Source organism: Bos javanicus, chromosome 17, assembly GCF_032452875.1.
Source record: "Bos javanicus breed banteng chromosome 17, ARS-OSU_banteng_1.0, whole genome shotgun sequence".
Taxonomy (NCBI): Eukaryota; Metazoa; Chordata; class Mammalia; order Artiodactyla; family Bovidae; genus Bos; species Bos javanicus.
In genome coordinates this window covers 18248513-18266667 of record NC_083884.1, presented here as the reverse complement: position 1 = coordinate 18266667, position 18155 = coordinate 18248513, and the positions used below count along the sequence as shown (strand labels likewise).

Here is an 18155-nt window from a genome sequence, read left to right as displayed (position 1 = left end):
CGGCACACAGGATCCTCGTTGCATCACAAGGGATCTTTCACTGCAGCACACAGCTCTCTAGTTGTGGCATGCAAGTTCAGTCGTTGCGATGCACAGGCTTAGTTGCTCTGTGGCATGTAAGATCTTAGTTCCCCAACCAAGGATCGAACCCATATCCTCAGCATTACAAGTCAGATTCTTAACCACTGGACCACCAGGGAAGTCCTACTCATGTCTTAATAACTTTAAAAAAATGGGTTGAAAAAACTGAATCATTCCTCAATGCCTTTTTATAATTTTTTTTCATACTGTAAAGTGTGTTTTAGCTTGCTACCAATTAATGTAATTAATCCTTTAATGTTGGGCATCTATATGTTTTCTCAACTTTTATGATTGTAATAAACAAACAGTCATAACTGACAATAAATAAAAAAGTTTAAAAGACCAAAAACTAAAAGATAAAAATTTACTTAAAGAAACATGAAATCTTCACCTCTCAACTTAAATTGTTAATATGAAAAGTTAGTCACTGGAGGGTGACTTTTTTTTCTCTTCTAAATTGTTATTTAAACCTCAACTTCTTAATCAACTCGAGTTCCAAGTGGTTTCTGTTGACTCATTTTAAGTTACCCTTGAACTCTACCCTGCAGCCATGCTGAAATATTTTCAATTCCCCGAATTGCCTGTGTTCTTTTCCACGGATCTGGTGTATTTTCTCAGTCTAGAAAACTTCCCCACTCAACATTTTGACCGTGAGTGTGTGCTAAGTCACTTCAGTCGTGTCAAACTCTTCACGACCCTATGGACTGTTGCCTACTAGGCTTCCCTGTCCATGGGATTCTCCAGGCAAGAATACCAGAGTGGATTACCATGCTTCCTCCAGGGGATCTTCCTAACCCAGGGATGGAATCTGAATTTCTTATATTTTCTTCATTGACAGGAGGGTTCTTCCCACTAGCGCCACCTGGGAAGCCCTTTGACTAACTATCTCCTACTAAATCAATGGGTTTCTAAGACATTTTTTTTTGTGAAATCTTCCCAGATCCCTTAGAAGTCTAGGTGAAGCATATCTCGTGTGTCTTGTAACTGTTTCACCATACAGTAATTAGCCCTTTACTTGTCTGTCTGCCCAAAGATCTAAAGCTCTTTGAGGCAGGGATGATATTTTGTTCACTATTTCATTGCCAGCACTAAGGAAAATGGCCTGATCCATAGCAGATGCTCAGGGAATATCCAAGAGTGATGAAAGAATGAGAACAAATGAATGAACAAAAAGATTCTTAAATCTCTCGCATAGGAAGATGGGCAACTCCTTGGTCACCCAGATGATCGGTTCCCGCTTATGAAGACGATCAACAGGATAAGCAAGCTTCTTGGAGATGCCCTGAATCTATCTTAGAGCTTCATCATTCTACTGCACACAAACTGGACCCTTCAGCATCTTTTCAGAAAACCCGACCTAATCTAACAGGTGTTTCCCATGAGTTACTCTTGGAAGTACCAAAGTCCTTTACGGCAAATATTTCAAGGTCCTCTAAAAGACACATCACACAGCTTCAGCATGCAATGGGCAGCTAGGAGTGTCCCCAGTGAAGGTGGCATAAAAGGCTGCCTGCAATATAATACTGAGGTAGCTTAATCTGACTGCTTCATTTTCTTGGAGAAATATTAAAAGTCTGTGTACTTTAAAGAGAGGGTTTCCTGGTACTACAGAGTCTGCCGCTAAGTTCCCATCTTTCTCAGTACTGAGACTGCAAATCCTTAAACAGCAGCTCTTCGAGAGCTCGGCAGTGCTCCCAGGGACAAAGGCCGTAAGACACAGGATGTATGCCAGCCCCTTTTTTTTTCACGTCTCATTTCAGAAAGTTCTTCCCCCTGCAAAAAAAAAAAGCAGTGCCATTTTTTTTCCTTCCTGATCTTTGTCAACTGTGTTGCTGTAGTGCATTGGGAAGTATTCACAGTGGTCATTACCTGCCCTGTTTATTCAATGTTAAGTATTAACAAGGCCTGTGCTGTCTCAGCTGCTGCCATATTTCTCCAGGAAAGACGTGCCTATGTAAATGCCCTCGTGTAAACAGGAGCCTTATCTTTTGCTAAGTGGGGGTGGGGAGAAGACTTGGAGACAACTGAAAGGATAGAAGGAAATAGGAGCTGTTAAAAACGTCATTTCCAGGTACACATAAAATAACTGCACAATGAAATCTTGTTCGTGGCTGTTTTTTTGTCTGTGTGTTTGGCCACTTAATATTTTTGCTAAAGTGGAGCTAGTGGTAAAGAAATCACCTGCTAATAATGCAGGAGACATAAGAGACGCAAGTTTGATGCCTGGGTGGGGAAGATCCCCTGGAGGAGGAAATGGCAACGACTCCACTACGCTTGTCTGGAGTATCCCATGGACAGAAGAGCCCGGTGGGCTACAGTCCATGGAGTCGCAAAGAGTCGGACAGGACTGAAGCGACCTAGCTCGCACACAGGGGTTATAAAGCACCTATTTCTGGGTTTGTTTACAATGGCTTCAGTTTTCTATTGAGTAAATGGTGTGTAAATATTTCACAGAATAAAGAGAAAAGAAACAAGCCTTGGCATTGGAGTCTTTGCTTAGGTTTGTGTGTTTGGTTTCCGGTATGGAGCAGCTATGCTGAAGTGGGTAGGGGCCTGTTTCTGAGGCGATGAAGAAAGCTGACCAGATTTACTCGAGCACAAAGAAGGGCGAAGGCTCTGATTAAAACTCCTACCAGATACTGCTTGTTGGACAGTGAAACTGCAAAACTTGCACAGAGGAGGGCCAAACACCACTCAGAGGAGATCAAATACAAATAAAAAACTGACTGGGGGGACAGACGTTTCACTAGAGTCAGCTTTCCTGTAAAAACTGGCTCACTCTCATTAATTTCCCTAAGTTTAGGCTTGGGTCAGATGACAAGGCAAAATTCCATCCTTGGAGCAACTGCAGGGAACACACTGCCGTGAAACAAACTGAAGCCAGATACACGAGGTTTCCTGGACAAGATGTGATGCACGGAAAGCAAAGGTGTGGGTCACCTTTTCATTTTTTTTCAGTACCCAAGCAGTTACATAGAGATCAAAACAAACAAGGTGAGGAGAACAGAGGTCTGTTTCTTTTCTGTGCCAGGAGTCTTAAGAAATGAAACAGTGATACTGTGTCCATCGGGATTAACAAAGTTGTGTGCTGTTTAGAGCAAGGGCTTTAGAGCTACACTTGCAAGCTTTAAATTCCAATTTAACCATTTTGTAGCTGTGCGATCTGGGACAAATGACTTAACTGTTTTTAATTTTCTATTTTTCAAAAGTGACTATGGATTACTGATATAAAAGAGACGAACTAGGGCTGAAAAAAAAAACAAAACAGTGATTTTGCCAGAAGTACCTTACAAGATAACTTTTACATAAGAATAGGTCTTGTAGTCCCATGGGACTAAACTTTATATAGCTCTGCAAGGTTAACACTATTATTTTCAGTTTATAAAATAAGAAAACTCAAATTTAAAGTAGCTAAGAAATGGCAATCCACTCCAGTACTGTTGCCTGGAAAATCCCATGGACAGAGGAGCCTGGTGGGCTACAGGCCATGGGGTCGCAAAGAGTCAGACCCGACTCAGCGACTTCATTTCACTTCACTTCACGTCAAGGACTTAGACTTGGTCTCAAAACTGAAAAATAGCAAAGTCATTTACCTAAATCATTTTTTAAAAATGACCCATGAATTTCCTTCCCTCTCTAAGTCCTTTTTCTTTTTTTTTTGTTTTTTTTTTTTTTTTAATTCAGCACGGCCACTATGAGAGGGGTCTTCCCGTCTTTGTCCTTCACATTCACGTCTGCGCCTGCGTCAATCAGCAGAGAGGCAACCTCCTGGTTCCCCGAGACTGCAGAGACTCTCATGAGTGGAGTCCACCTGGAACCAGCATCCATCTCACAGCCGTCCCCTATCATCCACTCAATCACGTTGCAGTGGCCTCCATCTGCAGCCCAGTGCAGAGCCGTACAGCCTCCCAGGTCTCTGGTGTCCCAGGAAGCACCGTGTCTTCGGAGATATTTCACAACATCCAGGTGTCCCGCATAGCATGCAAGCATCAGACTGTCCTTGCCACTTCCATTCTGCAAATTCACATCTGTGCCGTGAGAAATGAGGATTTTCACAAGCCTGGTGTATCCTCTCTGGGCAGCTCTAAGTCCTTTTTTCCTAATGCTACTGCAGGTCACAACTACACTGACAGTCTTTCTTCTTTCCCTTTGTTGGCCAGTTTAACTCTCCTAACATTACATGCTTACTTTCTGGAACCACTGATCCCAGGACTTTTACCTAATTTAGTTTGGCTGGAGCGCTGTCCTCAACCCCACTGCTCCTATTAGATCCATCTCCACCATCTGCATCACCATCACAATGAGAGCAGACACTTATTTAGCACTTTTCTAAGTACTGGACACCTTGTGAGATAGTTACAATCATTATCCCCATTTTAGAGGTGTGGAAACTGGGTCATTGAAGAGCTAAGTAGCCTACCTACCAGGAGCCCAGAGTAGGGGTCAGAGATAGAGTACCAACCTCAGCAGTCTGGCTCCAAAGTTCTTCATCTAATCCTACACTACCCTGCTTCCATAGCCCTGGGGTAACCCAAAGTGTATCCCTGATTCCATCAAGCAAGTCTGAGCAGGAGAGAGGGGTACCTGTTTAAAACCTGGGTAAATACATTTTATGATGTTTGAAATAAAATTGCTTCCTTTTTGCTACAAAAGTGCATTTAAAAAAAATCACTATGGATGGACTTCCCTGGTGGTCCAGCGGTTAAGAATCTGCCTGCTAATGCAGGGGACACGGATTTAGTCTCTGGTCTGGGAAGATTTCATATGCTGCAGGGCAACTAAGACTACGAGCCGCCACCACTCGTAGCCGCTCCGAAGCCCAGCACCCTAAAGCCCGTGCTCTGCAACAGGAGAAGCCACCACAGTGAGAAGCCTGCATGCAACTAGCGAGTGGCCCCCACTCGCCACAACTAGAACAAGCCCACATCCAATAATGAAGACTCAGTGCAACCAAAAATAAACAAATAATTAAATAATTTTAAAAAATCACTATGGATAAAATTATTTTGTAGTGGGCTAGCCTAGGAACATTGTTTTTATGGGAAGAGAAGTACTGAGATTTAAAAAAAAAAAAAAAAGCACTATTGGATCAGCCTATTCATAATTGTAGATTTCCTTCATTTCCATTTAGGATAAAATTCCTAGGAAAAGAGGAAAAAGAAGGGAAAGAGGAGAAAGGAGACACTTCAGGTCCCTAGTAGCCACAATTCAGAATGCAATCTGGATAATACATCCCAGCTTTCTAAGTGCACTAAAAATAAACATAAATGGTTTGTTAGAGCTAATCTGGCAGCCAAAAGTGAATATTAATAACACAGAAGATCAATAAGATGCCTAGCAAAAGACAATGGATTAACTTGGTTCTAGAAATAGCAAAATTCATGTAGGCCAGGAAGGAAGCCATGAGACAAGAGGCGCAGTCAGAGGAGAAATTCATCTCTTCCTTGTATGATTCAAGGAATTGAGAACAGACAATAAAACATGCTCATCTCTTTCTGGCTCTACCTACTAAATAAGCACTTTAATCAATTTCTACCTTTCCCTCCCTGTCTTCATCTGCCACTGCTGGCTCAATAGGAGAATGTATGACCCTAGTTCAAACACAGGTCAGGATGACTAGTATAAATATTCCGAGCTTATGTTATCACCTTCTCCCTCTGTTCTTGTGTGGTATACTCTATTTAAGTAAAGGACTGAACAGGGGAGTTTTTAGCCAAAGCATATTCAATAAAAAAGGAGTTCCATGTTCAAATAAATCTGAGAAATGTTGCATGATAACCCCCTTTTAAGATATTGAGGGGGACTTCCCTAGTGGTCCAGTGGCTAAGACTCTGAGCTCCCAATGCACAGGGCCCGGGTTCTATCCCTGGTCAGGGAACTAGCTTCAGCATCTAAGAGAGAAGATCCTGTTTGCTGCAACCAGGACTCAGTGCAGTCAAATAAATAAATACATTTTAAAAGATATTGAGGGCTCAGAGTCTTTCAGGAAAGACAGCTGCTTCACAGAGGTAACCCAGTGTCTCCCAAGCCCTATGCAATGTCATCCTTTTCTCTTACTCCCTATTAATATGTTGGTGCAGAAGTCTAGACCAGGAGGAGGGTAAACTGAGTTCCCCTCTTTGCTTTCCGTGAGACCTGAGTCACTTAACTTCCCAGGGACTTCAGTCTGTCCAGTCACAAGGTTCTAAGAGTTTCTTCAACGCAGCTTCCTAAGTGGCCTTGCTCAGCAGCATGGCGTCTGGGCTCTGGGGAGGCCGCTATGGACCAGCCAGCTCCTCCAGCTGGGCCCACACCTCCGGGGCCCTCACGTCACCCAGGAGCAGCCTAGACAATGGGCTCTTTTACACACTTCACATTTGGCCCTTTATGCTCAGGCTAACATTGCAAAAGCTGCTTTGGGGGGATAAGTGGGGAGCGGGGGGGTGAAATTTGTAGGGAATTGTTAAAACAAGCTTACAGTTGTTCTTTGAAACATTTGCTGGCATTCAGAAGTGGCTGTTAAAATAGTTTCTTGTGCTTTTTCATTTAAATATGCAAGTTTAATAAACATTATTCATCCAAAAGAGAGAAATGAGGCAAACTCTTACAACTGATTCTTCAGGCCTATGTTCTTAGGCGCTATTCTCAGCTGATTTCACTTGAAATGCTCTTAACCTGACATTTCAACTTCTCTGGGGGAAAAAATGATCAGGATCCAGAGAATGGTTCCTAATACTGAAAATATAACTTTTATATAGTTTCACAAATTATTCGCCTTTTCTTTTTATTTACATGTCTTTCCCCTTTAAAACAGACTAAAGAAAACTAAAGGTTAACTGTCTGCAAGTTGAGGTTTGACTGACTTTCTTGTTTTATGACAAGGCTATACTAATGCTATTGGAGAAGGAAATGGCAACCCACTCCAGTGTTCTTGCCTAGAGAATCCTAGGGACGGGGGAGCCTGATGGGCTACCATCTATGGGGTCGCACAGAGTCAGACATGACTGAAGTGACTTAGCAGCAGCAGCAGCATACTAATGCTATAACAGGAATAACTAATACTTCTGTGAGTGTCCAGTATGTGACAGTCTTCATTCTAAGCAACGTGTGCATGTGGGGCATTAATTTTAGCAACAATCCTATAAGGTAGGTACTATTGTTATCCCAATTTTACAGAAGTGGAAACTGAGGTGTCAAGAGGATAAGTGACTTTCCAAGCTCATGTACTGCTAGGAAGTGGCAGAGATGAGATTTGAATCCAGTAATCTGCGGGTTTTTTCCATTGGAGAATAACTGCTTTGCAATGTCATGTTAGTTTCTGCTGTACAACAAAGTGAATCAGCTATATGTATACGTATATCCCCTCCCTCTTGGCAAATCTGTGTTCTTAATCACTACGCTATAGGACCTCTTGCTTAAATGCATAAAACAATAGAACCACTGCCATAAAATATTTATAAATCACTGGGGGACATAATCTGGGGTTAGCATGGCAACCCATTCCAGTATTCTTGCCTGGAGAATCCCATGGACAGAGGAGCCTGGCGGGCTACAGTCCATAGTGTCACAGAGGCAGACATGCCTGAGCGACTAACAGAACACAACAACATGAACTCCACGATAGCAACTAAAGAAGGGTACTGGTTAGAAATACAAAAACATGCTCTGCCTTCTCAGTGATATGAGACTGGCTTACCTAAGGAGGCTGGGAAACCTCCCTCTCAAGTGCTTAACAATAAAAGTGAGAGAAGCATCTGAAATATTCTGGCAGAATTTTCACAGAAACTGAAACGGGCCCAGTTACTTTAGCACTGGCCAGATGCACATCTAGGTATATACTTCAGGTCTTGTAAGACTAAGGCCACAAATGAGAATGAAAGGGAAGAGCATGGGGTGACTACAGAATAAAGAGACGGGAATAAAGAAGAGTAGCTCCATTGTTTCCGGGAGATTTTAGAGGACTAGCCTGCCAGCTCTAGTTTTACCGGTTCTTCTTAAGACTTTCTCTGGAAATGGGCTTCTCACCCAGTACTATCAATTCAGTTCAGTTCAGTTCAGTCTCTCAGTCGTGTCCAACTCCTTGTGACCCCATGAACTGTAGCACACCAGACTTCCCTGTCCATCACCAACTCTTGGAGCCTACTCAAACTCATGTCCATCGTGTCGGTGATGCCATCCAACCATCTCATCCTCTGTTGTCCCCTTCTCCTCCCGCCTTTAATCTTTCCCAGCATCAGGGCCTTTTCAAATGAGTTGGTTCTTCACATCAGATGGCCAAAGTATTGGAGCTTCAGCTTTAACATCAATCCTTCCAATGAATATTCAGCACTGATTTCCCTTAGGATGGACTGGTTGGAGCTCCTTGCAGTCCAAAGGACTCTCAGGAGTCTTCTCCAACACCACAGTTCAAAAGCATCCATTCTTCGGTGCTCAGGTTTCTATGGTCCAACTCTCACATCCATACATGACTACTGGAAAAACCATAGCTCTGACTACATGGACATTTGTTGGTAAAGTAATGTCTGCTTTTTAATATGCTACTTAGAATAATATTGAATAAAATGAGCCTGGTTTCCCTGTTCACCTTGAGTGTCTGGTGTTTATAATCTCATCCACTGACTGGCCCTCAGTTCTTAAGAGTAACTGGCTTAATCATTGAGAGGGTGTGTGTGTATGGTGTGTGTGTGTGTGGTGTGTGTGTGTGTGTGTGTGTGTGTGATGACCTATCCTTTATCATGGTGGTGATAATACACATCCTTGTCTTTCACCCATTGGGTTTCATCTTTATTATGAGATGAAGAGCCATGTCTCCATTTGGCATTCCAGGTGTACTTACTGAACATCCATCTTCAGGAAAGCTAATACCCTCTCAATAACTAGGAAATAGGGTTTTTTTCCCCAAAGAAAAACCACACAGCTAAAATCACTGTACTGTCCTTAAGTACCTTTACTGGAGGCTCATCAAAACATATTAAAATACAAATAAAAACCTTCAGAGACAGGAATAAACACTCTGAACAAATTAGTTGGTCAGACTCAACAAATACTACATTTTCTAGCATCCTCCTCCCCCTCGACAAAGACAAGCACTGATATATTTTATTTCTAAGGATACACTAGCTTGTTGCTTTTAATTAAACTCAAGGTAAATTTTGCACCCTAGTTTCTCACTTAACATTAAAAGACTAACATTTTTCTGTTCTAACTCTTAAAAATACCCATGAGTGGCTGGAGAATATCCCATCAAGTGAAGATGGGAAACTTAAATTTTTTCCCAACTATGCGACATCAGGGTGTTGCCACTGGTTCAATTTATAAATAATACTCTAATGAACATCTTTATGTGCAATACTTTCTTGCGTAATTATATGTATTTCTATAGAATTGATCCTCAGAGCATAATACAAAATGAAATTAAGAATAATATCTAGTAATTTCCCTTAACACAAGAAAAAAAATAATAATTTTTAAAAGATCCCACTGAGAGGTGAGTTTGTACTCGACAAGCCCTAACATCCTGACTCCATTAACTGGTAGCCTGTACTGTGTGCTTGGAGAAATATGTCCCTCTGTCCCAGCGGTTCCTTGTTGCTCACTGTGTTAATCTTGCCCGGACACTGGCCACTTCCCCCAAATGCCTCTTGCCCCCTTGTTTTTCTTACAACGTAACCACCTGAGTCTGCAGTCCTGGCTGCTCTGTCCAGAGTTTCATCATCCTTCTTGGCTCCCACAGCCGTTTGCTGCGCCTGCAACGCTGCACTTCCTTCATTCTCCCTCACTCTGTAGTCAGTTGCTTGCATCATCTGTCTGCTGAGTCTTTTAATTCTTTCTGCTGTTTAGTCACTAAATCATGTCTGACTCTTTTGTGACCCAATGGACTGTAGCCCGCCAGGCTCCTCTGCCCATGGAATTCTGGAGTGGGTAGTCAGTCCCTTCTCCAGGGGATCTTCCAGACCCAGGGTTCGAACCTAGGTCTCCTGCATTGCAGGCAGATTCTTAACCGCTTGAGCCACCAGGGAAGCTGGGTCATTAGCTGATTTCAAACCGATTATTAGCATCATTCTATTCCTGAGCAGGTTGGCTCCCTTTGTATTATCTGCAGCCCTACCCAGTGCTTAAAATGCCTCTCTATTTCCCTTCTTCTATACATTTAATGAATGTGCTGTTTACATCTTTTCCCAGATAATTAATGAAGATGCTCAGTAAGACCTTGCTGAACAGACTCCCCCCCTCCCCTAGACTCAATGCATTGCCGTTTATCATTATGCTTGCAGTCCTCCAGGCAATTTTCAATCAATTTGACACATTCGAGTCAATTTGAACTCATTTTCCGAACTAGATTTTATGGGACCTGGTATCAATTCTTCCATTCACATCTGGATGTATTTAGAAATAATAATATATCCAGTGCATTCTTTTTCTCCACTTGTTCGCAGATTTTCCCCCAAAATCAATTAAGTTGGTCTAACATAAAAAGCTTGATAAATCTATACTGTTTGTGGCTCATGGCTCTAATATCCCCTAGATATTCATAGATTTACTCATTCAAATACTCTATTTGTTAGCAACGTGGTTTTCCTAATTCATTTACTTATTCCACAACTGTCTATGGAACACATTGATCATTGAGCAACACAGGCTTGGACTGTATGGGTCCACTTACACAAGGTGGATTTTTTCAATAAATACTACAGAACTATAGGATATGTGGTTGTGGAACTGCAGGTATGAGGGCCAACCATGGGACTGAAGCATCCTCAGATTCTGGTCTCCCTGCTGGGTCCTGGAACTAATACCTCATGGATGCTGAGGGATCACTGTATTTACCATCGGTAGGCACTGCGCCTAGAACAGGTTTAAAACTAATCCTATTTAGAAATCAGAGAAGGCAATGGCACCCCACTCCAGTACTCTTGCCTGGAAAATCCCATGGACGGCGGAGCCTGGAAGGCTGCAGTCCATGGGGTCGCTGAGGGTAGGACACGACTGAGCGACTTCACTTTCACTTTTCACTTTCATGCATTGGAGAAGGAAATGGCAACCCACTCCAGTGTTCTTGCCTGGAGAATCCCAGGGATGGGGGAGCCTGATGGGCTGCCGTCTATGGGGTCGCACAGAGTCAGACACGACTGAAGTGACTTAGTAGTAGTAGTAGTAGTAGTAGTAGCTATTTAGAAATAAATTATTAAGGATCTCTTGTTCTGTGAAACATGTAGGACAACACTCTCTTAAACTGTTATAGATGGGACGGAAAGAAGACAGAAATCTGAGTTTGAAGTCTTACTGGAAGGTATGATAAATAGGTTCCTGGTGTAAGAATTCTGGGAAAAAAAAGCTGAAATAAGATATTAGAATGAATCTGTGCTTTATCTATGCTATCTCTGCCAACAATTGGATATACATTCTTGGACACTGAATAATCACGCAGCATTAGCTCCTCTTTTTTTTTTTCTCTCTCTCTCTGTCTCCCTCATTATTCTTCATGATTTCCAAAGGACAGCATCCATATTTTGATGAATTCATTACTACTTCCATTAACACGGGTTAACACATCCTCCAAGACCTTGCCTATTTATTTGTTTTCTTCTTTTTTTAATGAAACAAGTCTTCATTACTGTTTAATTATCCTTATTTATCTTCTTAAAGGCCAGTTTTAAAAAGCAGTTGAGAAGCTTGGCCATTTTGCCATCAATAGCTCAGTCATTTGAGCATAATCATTAAGCCTATCTCCCTATTCATTTAAATCGAGGCCTCCTTTATCTCTGGCGTGCCTTCCTTTCTCTTCTTTATTATGTTTGTATGATCACCCTTTGCACCACTGATCACCATAAATATTTCTTGGTTGTAACTCGGGAACCTCTCTGATGATTCATGCTCTCCTGTGAGAGTCCTACAGATGAACTTTATCAATTCACAGGTTTCTCTCCCCTCCCACCCCGCCCCGTTTTTGCACACACTTGTCATTGTCATTTGGATATTGCTTCTGGTTTTCCCAACGACCTCTGGCCTTTGTGGTGAAACCACTGACCCCAGTTGAAGCCCTTGCCCCAATTTTACAAGGTGACAAGTGCTGCAGAACCACAGGGAGGAGCTCAGGGGTCAGAGATGCTTAGACACACAAGCTCCTGCCCCCAGGGGCCAGATTCCATCTTCTGGGTAAAACCAAACTCTCCCAGCACAGTGGAGCTGATTCAACTGGGGAAAAGGGACACATCTCTATTTGTGAGTGTCCCCGTCAAAACAGCAGACTGAGCCACTTCCAGCCACAGTCCCTTCTCTTCAAAACTGGCATTGTCACCAGGACAATTTAATTATCTCCCTTATTTATCAATTATGTCTCAAAGACCACAAACCAAGAGAAACACTAAATTATTCTTTCCTTTCTGGATAATATCCATGCTTATATTTGACTTTAGATATTCACTCTCTTTTTTTTATTTCTTATTTGGGTGCTATCGCAATTTGTGGCTATTCATTGCTAGGCTATTTAATTACCATCTCGTTTTCACCTTGTATTATAGCACGAAATATGTTTCTTAAAAAATAGGGAAATTTTAAGAAAAAGATTCATTTTAAAGAGTCTAACAAGAAAGAAATCACAAACTAAAGAAAAAAGAAGGCTTATAACCATATTAGTAAGTATAATTCTATTTGCAAACATTTCCCTTCAATTATATGATTTTTAAAATACTGAAATAAGACACGCATAATTATTATATAAATGCCATTTTTTATATCAACTTAGCAAAGGTGTGCATTTTTGTTTCAAAACCAAAAAAAGTCAAGGTGTCAATCTATGATGTTCTTTAAAATTCACACCAAATTAACCACTCTAAATTTCTGAGTCCCAAATCTGTATGTTTGACTACAGTTATTATGGATAATTTAAAGAGGACTTTTTGCTCAGTTTGGCAAAAGAAGGTGATAGAGACAAAATAAGTTGACTTCTTTCCCTCCTCTATCTGAGCAAGAGCTACTCACATATTTACCCTTTTTTAAATTTGGGCATGGATATAGCATTTCTATAAGAAGAAAAGAAGAAATGCGCAAACTCCGGGAGACAGTGAAGGACAGGGAAGCCTGGTGTGTTGCAGTCCATGGGCTCACAAAGGACATGACTGAGCGATAATAAGAACAAATGAATAAAGTGAAGCGTGGATCTTTTTTCCCCACCACATCTTTCTCTTTGCCCATCCTGGTTTCTCTGTGTCCTTATGGCCCCCGACTTACAACCCCCACGATTCTTTTTTTCTTGTCAGCGCCCTGAACCTGTTCACAGGTCACTCCACCCCTCCCCTCCCAATTTTAGGATAATTGCATTCTGCACCTTTAAATGTCACACCAATCACACAGCAGTAACTTCATGGCAACTTCTTTGGAGATAGCAGGTCAAATTTTCATATTACAACTATTTATTGATAAACTAATGCACAGGACATGACACGACAAAGAGCAGCTATGGCAGGGGCCCATCCGCAGCTGTCCAGATCACATACGAAGGGAAAGACCGCTTCCCAGCGGCCAGACGGGCGCGGTGGAGACTTGACATAGGAAGACAAAATCAGCTTTTACTGGATGGCAATGGCACCCCACTCCAGTACTCTTGCCTGGAAAATCCCATGGATGGAGGAGCCTGTTAGGCTGCAGTCCATGGGGTCGCTAAGAGTCGGACACAACTGAGCAACTTCACTTTGACTTTTCACTTTCCTTCATTGGAGAAGGAAATGGCAACCCAGTCCAGTGTTCTTGCCTGGAGAATCCCAGGGATGGGGGAGCCTGGTGGGCTGCCGTCTATGGGGTTGCACAGAGTCGGAGACGACTGAAGTGACTTAGTAGTAGTAGTAGTAAGGGGTAAGAATCTGCCTGTCAAGCAGGAGACTTGTGTTCGATCTCTGCGTAGGGAAGATCCCCTGGAAAAGGAAATCGCTAACCCACTCCAGTATTCTCGCCTGGGAAAATCCCATGGACAAAGGAGCCTGGTGGGCTGCAGACCCTGGGGTTGCAAAGAGTCAGACATGATTTAGCGACTAGACAACAATAACAACAACAACAAAAACAAGGGCAGGCTTGAAACAGTTCATTTCAAGCTTGTCACCCTTATCCTTTCCACTTCCACCATTTTCTTGTCTCCTAATGGTTTTTTCCTTTCCCATCCTTTTTCGCTTCTCTATTTCCTTAAAGCCACAGGTTCTTTACATTATCGCAGCTTCTTTTCCTCCTAATCTCAGGCATTTAATCCCCACCCCCATCCTTTTCTGGCTCTCCATCCTGGACTCCCAGCTTGATGAGATACAAAGGCGGGCTTCCAATGCTGACAGCTAAGAGCTTAGGGAGGAGAGAGTGCTGAGGTTACCCCCTGCCACCGGGCCAGCCTCATAACAGAGAAGACAGTTTAAACCCCAGGGATGGTAAAAATCATCATCATTATTACCTCTCCAGGCGCTGCAGCATTAGGCAGAGATTAAGGCTGCCACCTTTGATAAAGAGAAACTCAGAAATTACATAGGTTAGTAATACAGCATCAGCATATAATACCATCTGAGTTATAATGCCATATTGAGTTATAATACCATAACTCAAGCTCTGGTTATCTCACGATAACAACGACAGCAGAGATGAAAACCCAACCAGAAACAGCGGCAGAATCTAGCGATACTGAGCTTCTGCACTAAATCAGCCCCTCCTTCAATATTGCCACTAGTTGGGATTATTCTTGCTAGTCTACTACATTAGAAAATTTTTAAATTGGGCATTAAAAAAAAGCACAGAGAATAAATGTATGCATACCAAGGGGGAAAAGGGGTGGGTGGGGTGGGGAGAAGAAAGAAAAAGAAAATGGGCATTTAAAAGACATTGGAGCACAAATAGATGAACAAAAGAGAACAGTTGTCCATTATCCTTCCAACGTTTACTCATTCTATGATTTAAATATTTATTCCTCATATATGGCCAGTGAGTGTCTGAGAGAAATGTCAGAACACCAGATCTTTAACTCTCCTCTGACAGGCAACGCTGAGATTGTGTGTATATAATATTATTATAGAAAGAATAAATATTTAAAAGTGAACTAAGTTATTTTTTTCTTATAGACTCCCACAGAGAACAAAAAGTTTCACACTAGTTCAAACTCTGAGAAAGTCTGTAGCTGTATGTGAGGGGACTAAAAATTTATTAGGGGATAGACAACAAACCCAACAAGCCTGACACAGTACTTTTGCTGAAATTTTGTGATATTAAATTTTGATTCAAATAAGTAACCCATTGGCAAAGGCTTCGCAATATTGGTTATACAAAGATTTTCAGTGAATGACAGTGTCGAAGTGGAATTTAAATAAAGTTTATAATAATCCCGTAGTAGTGGCATGGAAACTTTTCTTCATAAATTTTCATCTTTCATAGGGTTAGTCATCATGATATTTTGGAAATGACAAGTTTCCTCAAAACTGCCTTCCACCATCTTCACTTGCCAAGACACATCTGAAAAGTTTCTTCTTTCACAAAGATTTGCCTTCTCTCCCAATTAGGTGATCTCTCCACCCTCTGAACTGAGCTCAAATTCTCTTCGGGGTCTATTTCCAGCTCTACTTTATCCCCACTCCCATGCCTTTCTGGAAGCAATCGTATCAGCAACTAGAACTAACTTTGCAACCCCTGCTCTGGCTGACTGGCCAAGCGCCTTCTGCAGTGGCAAGTACTAAATAAATAAAAACTGTCCAGTGGAAATGTGGAATTTTGGATCCTAACTCTAGCTCTGTTTCAGATTCGCCTTAGCTTTGAACTAGATCTCACTTCCCCCACCCTACAAACAGTGCTGTCATAACTCCAGGGGTTTCCGTCAATGGAGATGGTTCTAGGTATTTCATTCAACACACTCACTTTCAAAGACAAGACAAGGGAAGCTTGAAGAGGTTAAGTGTTCCTTCTATCAGAGTTGGTGGTAAATTCAGACAAAACTGCAAGGAGCTGCTCGACATTATTTTTGCAGCAGAAGACCTGGTCTTGGAATTGCTTAGACTTCTTCCCAGGTGGCTCCAGTGGTGAAGAACCCACCTGTCAATGCAGGGGACATAAGAGATGCAGGTTTGATCCCAGGGTCAGGAAGATCCCCTGGAGGAGGGCATGGCAACCCACACCAGTATTCTTGCCTAGAGAATCCCATGGACAGAGGAGCTTGGTGGCTACAGTCCACAGGGTTGCAAACAATCAGACACGACTGAAGCGACTTAGCACACATGCACCCTAGCACTGAATGCAGAATGAGCTTAATCTGAATGAAAATTTCAGACATGAAATTATTCTGTTCTCAGGGAGACTAAAATTGTCAACTAGTTACAGTTAGAGCAGAGATTTTAAAATCATACTTCAGGACTTACTTCAGGACTTCCCTGGTGGTCTAGCAGTTAAGAATTCACCTTCCAATGCAGCGGACATGAGTTCGACCCCCTGTTGGGGAACTAAGATCCCACATGCCACAGAGCAATTAAACCTGCGCAATGGCAACCAGAGAACCCATGAGTTCTAGAAACCCGTGCACCACAAGAAGAGAAGCCTGTGTGTCACAACTAGAGAAAGCCCGCATGCTGTAATGATGATCCAGTGAAGTCAAAATCTAAATAAAATAAAATCATCTCACTTCTCCATTCAGTTCCTCACCAAGCCTCAGCAAGCTCAAAGTCTTTTGACTATAAAAGCTGTTAGTCATCTGAGAATAATGTCTATTGCACATTACACAAAAATAAGAGTACTAGACACACACACGGTAAATGGGTATAATCTTACTGAAACACATTTAGCCAAATTTTATAAAAGACTTTGAACATGTGAATCCTCTTCAACCTGTCAAATTTGCTTCTAAAAATTTATTTTAAGGAAAATTCACTAGAGATCTAGAAATATGATCCATTTTTATGCTTCTTTTACACTTGGGGAGACGTTCCAAGATTTCTTACAATGAATTTATGTCATTTCTGTCGTTGAAGAAAAAAAAAAAAACTCTCATAAAGAATGAAGTGATGGAACTGGTTGCTGACCCTCCAAGGTCACTTTTAGCTCTCTCAGGCTGTGCTTGAGGATTTCTTCCTGGTCAAAATGTTATAGAAAGCGAAAAACTGTGTTTTCTGGAAGAGGTCACCAACTTGTAACTGTGAACAGGTGTTTGGAACACTAGTTGGGGTCTGAATTTTTGAAAAGCTACAGAAGAACAAGGATCCAGCTGAAACCCTTCTTCTCACATGGATTTCACACAATCAATGGACCTAAGAATACTCATTGAACACAACCTGTGACCAGCATGGCACTGCGAGCACTGTAGAAACACACCTCATGAGCATTTCCTTGCTCTTCATGACTCTATCTCTGCCTTGAAGCAATGATATGTTGTTAGTTGCTCAGTCGTGTCCAATTCTTTGCGACCCCATGAACTGTAGCCCCCCGGGCTCCTCTGTCCATGGAGTACTACAGACAAGAATATACAGGAGTGGGTTGCCATGCCCTTCTCCAGGGGATCTTCCTGAACCAGGGATTGAACGTGGGTCTCCTGCACAGCAGGCAGATTCTTTGCTGTCTGAGCCACCAGGGAATCCCCAAACAATGACATAAACCCATGAAAAGATGACCGTGAGTGAGAGGCACAATAAATTTCCCAATGCAAAATGGAGGAATTTAGAAAAGGGAGACACTCAGGCAGGGAACTATCATTTGGATTTTTCCATAAGATGTTATAGAAAACCTGGACAAACTTTTTGGTCAAACCAATACATGATGCAGACAGGCTTTGCAGAACAGGAAGGATTTAAGCCTCGAAAAAGAGATGGAGGCAATGTCTGGGAAAGGGCCGACCTAGGAGGTGCAGTGAAATAAATAAAGGTGTTCAGGAAAGAGACATAAGGACACCAGAGGGGAGAGGGAGGGAAGGAGAAACAAATTAGGAATATGAAATTAACAGATGCAAACTACTATACACAAAATAGACAGGCAACGAGGATTTACCATCTAGGACAGGGAGCGATATTCAATATCTTCTAATACCTATAATGGAATATAGTCTGAAAATACATATATAACCAAATTACTTTGCTGTACACCTGAAACTAACG

General features: G+C 42.0%; 1 protein-coding gene across 4 annotated transcripts in view; it reads right to left on the bottom strand.

Moving 5' to 3' along the window:
• MAML3 (mastermind like transcriptional coactivator 3) overlaps positions 1-18155 on the bottom strand; it is a 459812-nt gene that overhangs the window by 316070 nt on the left and 125587 nt on the right. The window lies entirely within an intron of this gene.